Source organism: Kryptolebias marmoratus, linkage group LG11 (assembly GCF_001649575.2).
Source record: "Kryptolebias marmoratus isolate JLee-2015 linkage group LG11, ASM164957v2, whole genome shotgun sequence".
In the NCBI taxonomy this organism is placed as follows: domain Eukaryota; kingdom Metazoa; phylum Chordata; class Actinopteri; order Cyprinodontiformes; family Rivulidae; genus Kryptolebias; species Kryptolebias marmoratus.
The window spans coordinates 26,146,462-26,153,173 of record NC_051440.1 but is presented as its reverse complement, the minus strand read 5'-3'; the positions used below and the strand labels follow the sequence as shown (position 1 = coordinate 26,153,173).

Here is a 6,712-nt window from a genome sequence, read left to right as displayed (position 1 = left end):
GGTGACGGAGGGGGCGGGGGCGGGGGGACAGGAAGAGAAAAAAGGCAGCGAGAAGAAGACGTTAATTTCAGAAAAAACAGGTTCTGGAAACCAGAACAAAGCAGAACTTGTTGTGTGGTGAAGTCTGACAGGAAGTGGTTGGTTTGAACTCACAGCTGCTGCAATGATCGTGTTTTATGGTCCTGATGGGATCCGTTTCATCAGGATCCACTCCTCCACGTCTTCTCATGGAGGACACATGAGTGAAGACTCCATCATTTCTCAACACAAGATGATTTCAGTCCTGTAAAACCTCTGAAAGACCCGACAGTCCTGATTCTGTCTGTAACTTTTGCTCAAGCTGCTGATATCGGGCTGATTGAAATGTCCTTCTTCACAGGAGCCAGAAGGAGTTGTTAAAGCAGACATGAATTAATGATTGAATTAATTATCAGAGTCACATACCGTACAATTAATTTTGTGGCTTTGCCTCAGTCTTTTTCCCTCTCTTCCCATCTGTGCGAGGAGAATGTCAAGAAACATTTTCTAATTAATTTATGTGTGATTATCAGGGGTAGTTTCTGGAAGGTCTTCACTTTCAATTTGTGACAGCCGAGGAGGGAGAAACTGAGAGAAAGACAGGCGGCTCGAACACTCTGACAGATTCCTTCTCCTCTCAGAGCTCAGATTTCTGTCTACACATATATGTTCAGCATCTGCACGTGTGGAGAAAAAGACTTCTGATCGGATCAGAACCAGACCCGACTGCTGTAGAGCTGCAGAAACACAAACTTCACGCAGATTCCTTTCAGTAACGAAACAAGTGTTCGCTGAAGGAATGCATATCGCCCGCTGCCTTGCATGTCAGAGTTAAAACAACGATCTGTTAGAGCTCAGAGAACGTGTTGGGGGTGACCCTCAGCTACTACCAACAGATCTATAGATGGATGGATGGATAAAATTCTTTGTCTGCTAAATCAAATAAATAAATTACAGAAATATTTTTCAAGTATTTGTTTTATCCTCAAACGTTCTGCCAACTCTACCACACATCCTGGGTCTGGTCCTCTGATCCTGGGTCTGATCCTGGTCCTGGGTCCGGTCCTGGTCCTGGGTCTGATCCTGGTTCTGATCCTGATCCTGGGTCTGATCCTGGTCCTGAGTCTGATCCTCTGATCCTGGGTCTGATCCTGGTCCTGGTCCTGGTTCCTTCAGGATGGACGGAGTGACTGATCCATCAAATATCTGTCCAACTCACTGGTCTACAGATGGTTTCTGGTCCTGCTGGTTTTTAAAGGTGGTGGAGGACAAATAGGCTTGTGAATTATTCCAACCAGCCCCTGAGGGCCCCTGAGGACCCCTGAGGACCCCTGAGGACCCCCGGGGGCCCCTGAGGACCCCTGAGGTTAACCACACAGCCTGCAGGGATCCTCCTGATGAGAGGCTGACAGCAGACCAAACCCCACATTTAATGTTTTAGATTGAAAAGGTCAAAGAACCGGGTCATGGTCTGCAGATGTTGGTAAACATCTGTCTCATGGATGCAAGTTTGTGTAAGTGGGAGCTGTCTGTGAGGAGGAGGAGGAGGAGGAGGAGGAAGGCTCAGCTCATCAGCAGTGGTCCTGTCACTTCTTCTGTTTTCACCTCCTTCGTCCTCTGAACAGAAAAAAAACACCTGCTTTTAGTTCCCCCCCCTCGGTTTATCTTTCTTCACATATTTGTGAATTTGCATGTTTGCTTCTTGGTCTTTTCTGCTGCTGTATGTATTTTGTAGATAAAAGTTCAGCAGTGCAGTTAAGAGAAATTAGTTGGGTAAACAGTGGTAAATGTCAATGATAAAGTTCTGTTGAAGCTCATCTGATTAGCGCAGCCACGCAGGTGTCTTATCTCGCCTGTGCAACAGAGGGTAAAATGGAAATGATTGTGCTGTCCTGAGCAGTAAATGTCTATCCCAGAAACGTCTATCTGCAGCCGAGCCGAGCCCGCCGGACTCCGGGGACCCGGGGAGGGGGAGCTGGTGGCTTGTTGTTGGATGGAGGCCTTTTATCAGGCGGCGGTAGAGATGACAGGAGTGGTCATTAATGACAAACGGCAGGAAAACTGGTTTCCTCACAAATCAACTCCAGTTTATGCAGAGCTGAACAGAGAGCTGAACAAGAGCACAGTCTTACAAACAGGGGAAATGGCAGGAAAGGTGGTGGGTGAAATGCATATCACCCGCCAAGGACACAGGTTTGACAGGCCTCTCGGGAAGCCAGGAGTTGCAGGAAGTGAACGGGGGTTAAACCCACCAATTAACAGAGGGTCAGAGCTGCACCCAGATAAAGATTTCCTGTTGTGTGGTGTCAAAAAATCAATAGCTCCGCTGCGATGAGCTCATTTGATATCAACTATAGTCTTCTTAAAAGTCAATCAGGCAGAACGCAGCAGAAAACGGGGCTGGGAAACTTTCTGGGGTTTATTTCTAACCGAGCCGCAGCGGGTCGGGATGTTTGTTTCTCAGAACAAGTCCATCATCTCACATCAAACTGACGGCCATTAAACTAAATCAAAAGGTAAAGCAGGTCATTTTTATTTGATTATGTTCTGCGTGTGCATTGATTCTTTGAAACCATGATGGAGCATCATGATGACAGCTGTTCTCTCACTGCACAACCAAAAACAAAGTGATGGATCACTGAAGAAAGATCACTAACACTCAGTATTCTGACTCCTTTTCTTCATTGTTTCCTAAAATCTCGTTCGAATGCAAACAGGTTTTTTTCCAATTTAAAGTAAAATATTTAGTTTCTTTTAGGTCTGACAGATTCTTTGCTTAGGATTTGTTATGGATGAATGGAGATGCATCAATATTTGTTTTAAAATGAGAATCAAACTGTGAACGAGTCCCAGTCCTAATCTCCACTTCTTTTTAAATAGAATTTCAAAAATAAAAGCATCACTGAGTCATGAGACAGTGCTGCGTTCACTGACCCTTTCAGCAGCAAACCTTTAAAACACACAAACTAATGGCTTCAGATTTTTACATTTAGTGACTCAGATATTCCACATCGTAGCTGTTTATGGTTTCCATCTCTGCAGCAGTCAGAAGCACAAACAAACAAACAAACAAACAAAAACAAACAAACACAACCAGCTTCAAGTGTGAATCTACAAACCACAGGAAGTCTGATCTGTGTCACTTCCAGCAACAGAGCGCATTAATTAAACCATCAGGATGAGACAAAAAGCAGCACTGATCCATGAATCCTGTAAGAACCTCCTCCTGGTCTCCACCACCTCCCCCCCCCCCTTGTTGGTTAATTGCGTTAGTCGTTTCATTAATGACGGGCTGATTGTTTTATTGTGTTGGCTCGTCAAAGACGCCTGGACGCCCCAGTGGCTGCTGGAACGTCCGTATTGATAAGGCTGCGTGTGTGTGCGTGTGTGTGTGCGTGTGTGTGTGTATGTGTGTGTGTGAGGCAGACAGATGCTGTGTGATATTGATAACGGCCCATCCAGCCTGGTGCTTTCAGGAACGGGTCAGTTTGATGGACATGAAGACGGGGGTTGCAGCAGCAGGATGGATGAAGGGTGGGGGGTTATTATGAGGGTCTCTGGTTGGCAGGGGGGGTAATTAACAGGGATTAGGATTGTTGGGGGGCTGCTGTTACCTCGGTGATGGCTGCTAACCTGCTTGGATTAGCCCGCAGCTCTCATTAGTGGAGGTCTGCTGATAGGGACTCGTCTCTGCAGGAGACGGAGCTCCAGCCTGGTTCTGACTCAGAAAACAAGAAGTTCTGTTGCTTCTGATTGGTCGATGCTCAGTAATCAGGCTGATCATGTCAATCCGCCCTGACAGAAAAACAGAGGCTGTGTTTACCGGGTTCTGTCCGATAACTGAAACCCACCGAGACGTTTCCTTCACACCTCAGCATTTCTCTGAGGATGAGGAGGAGATGAAGAGTTTCAGGGTCGTCCTGTTGGGGACAAGTCAGGACTGCAGGGGGGCCGGTCCAGAACCCGACCCCTCTTCTTCCTCAGCCTTTCGAATGAGCAGAACACCACAGAACCATCACAGAACCGGGCTTTTAGACCAGGCAGCCCCAGAGCATGATGCTACCACCACCACGCTTAACACTGGAGAGAGTGTTCCTGGAGTTTATGACCAGTTATGATCATCCACCCATCCATCCATCCATCAATCCATCCATCCATCCATCCATCAATCCATCCATCAATCCATCCATCCATCCATCCATCCATCCATCCATCCATCCATCCATCCACCCGTCCATCCATCCATCCATCCATCCATCCATCCATCCATCCATCCATCCATCCATCCATCCCCAGACTTTGGACTTGCTACTTTATCCTCTGAGTGATGACCCGACCCAGATGGAGCTCAGAGAACTTGGCTGTAGATTCTTCAATAAAACCTTTAGGAGGTATTTTACTTGAATACTTGCACCTCCTGTTCCTCCACACTTTCTTGTCAGACGTTGATTAAGTTAGTAGTTACTTTTAGGAGATCCTGTGAACATTATTAAAATTTGTGTTTTTCAGTTTTTTGTTGCTGCTGCCGACACGCTAATCTCCCTGATGACTTCGGAAAAAACCGAGTGATGTTTAATAAAGGAAGGAAGCTGGTGAGAGAGAGATACTGAGGAGGACACGGAGAGGAAGAGACAGAAGGTGATAAGAAAGGAGATACAGATGGATGGATGGATGGAGGGAAACGAGCCGAAGGCTGGGTGGTGTGTGTGTGTGGACACGTCACATGATGCTCCATCTTCACACTGGCAGAGAAAACTGAGGAAAAACCTCCAACAGAACCAGCTGCTGCTCCTCACGGCTCTCAGGATTCTGTCTCACTGGAGAAGGGACATTTATGAGGACGCCTCCTGGCAGAGGTGTGCAGCGCTGCCACTTGAGTTTTGAGTTTCAAAGATCTGTGCTGCGTGTCTCCACCTCGCCTCAGCTTGTCTGAGTTTGGCTGCAGGCGTCTCCAACTCGCCTCCTGAGCCTCGATCTGGACTGACAGAAAACATCCGAGGCAAATGTCCACGTCTAAAAACCACACGGACGATAAATATTTATTTGAAAAAATAAAACTGTCCCAAACCCGTCAATTTCCATCTGTAACGTGTCAGTCATCAGATTGAATCCTGAGTGGGTGGAGGTGAGCAACAACATACCGTCCACAGCAAAGAACAGTTTTGGGTGAGGCTGCAGCTGAAAAGTCACATTTTCTTACATTTTTGAAGGATTTTTTGCACCATCTAGTCTCCAACAGTCACAGCCCAGTGAGTTTTAGTTACAATAAGAAGAGAGAAGTGAGGCCTGCCTGAATAAAATCTTACATTTAAGATTTTTAATGATATTTATTTTACTCAGTTTTCCAGGGTTTTGTCAGACCACCAGCTGCTGATGTGAGGCTGATTTCAGCTGCACAGAGTTTGGTTCGTTTACAAGTCTTAATTTTAATAACTACACCCGTTCACTGTTCCCAGATCAGGTTTCTGCGTCTGCTTCATCAGACGGTGATGGATGAGGAACCCTGAGAACGTTTCTGAGTGAGACGCAGGTTTACAGGATGTGGAGCCACAGAGAACCCGTGGATCTGATAGGCTGGTAATCAGACCTCCCCGCGCCGCACCGCGCCGCGGCGGGCCCAGACTCTGCGCCTGGACAGAACGCAGAAATGTTCCTGCAGATTACCGCTCTGCACCCTTCAATCATCGGGCTGACGGAGGAGCGACAGCCACAAAACGTCTCAAACAGCAGCAGTGGAAGCTGAAGTTTGAAAGAAAGTAGAAAAGAAGCAGCACTGCCTGTAAAGTGAATTATTTGATCACCTTCATATTTTAGACTCGGGTCAGAAAATGGCGGAAATAAGAGTTGCTGTTTTCCACAGATAAAAGAATAATCAGCTTTTCTTTCGATCCTAATTATTTTTCTTATTAATATGTCGGAACATTTATATTTATATAATATATCCTGGCAGCTAATACTCGACAGATTTCAGACTCCAGCTTCCAACCAGGCGGAGGAGCATCAAGAACACAAACTTCCTGTCGCTTCTGTTCTGTGAGGAAACCCAAAGTGTCCTTCCTCATCATCACCAGGCAGGTGCAGAGGACAGGTACCCCCCTCCACCCCCGGGCCTCTGCAGGCTGCAGACACGCAGGAAGCTGACAATAAACTGCTGCAACACGACGTCCAACAAATCAGCCAATTAAAGTCACAACCAAATGTTTTCCCATCTGAACAGGAAGTGGATCAGGAAGTAATCAATCAATCAATAACACAACGTGTAAAAGTGTAGAGTCAGAGTGGAGATAATAACCACTGCCTCCCCTCCTTTATATTTATTCACTTCATCACTATTTAGTTCATTTCCTGCTTCTATAAAGCACCTCTTTTATTTCCTTTCTCTTCTTCTTTCTTCTCCTCGTTTCCTTCAGGGATAAATAAAGTTTTCTGATTTCATGTTGAATCAAACCGTTCTCTGACTTCAACCATCTGACAGGTTCTAACAGACTAAAAACAAACTTTATTTAACATATTTATCTCTAATTCCTGAAGGGAATGCATATCACCCGCCGCCTTTCATGGCCGACTGATGGACTGTGGAGGACATGAACCATCTCAGCAGCCAGAGGTTTAGTTTACATCACGGAGCCGGACTCACGGAGCCGGACTCACGGAGCCGGACTCACGGAGCCGGACTCAGGGAGCCGGACTCACG

General features: G+C 46.4%; 1 protein-coding gene across 1 annotated transcript in view; it reads right to left on the bottom strand.

The window, feature by feature from the left end:
• zfpm1 (zinc finger protein, FOG family member 1) overlaps positions 1 to 6,712 on the bottom strand; it is an 85,124-nt gene that overhangs the window by 25,708 nt on the left and 52,704 nt on the right. The gene's annotated exons all lie outside the window — the stretch shown is intronic.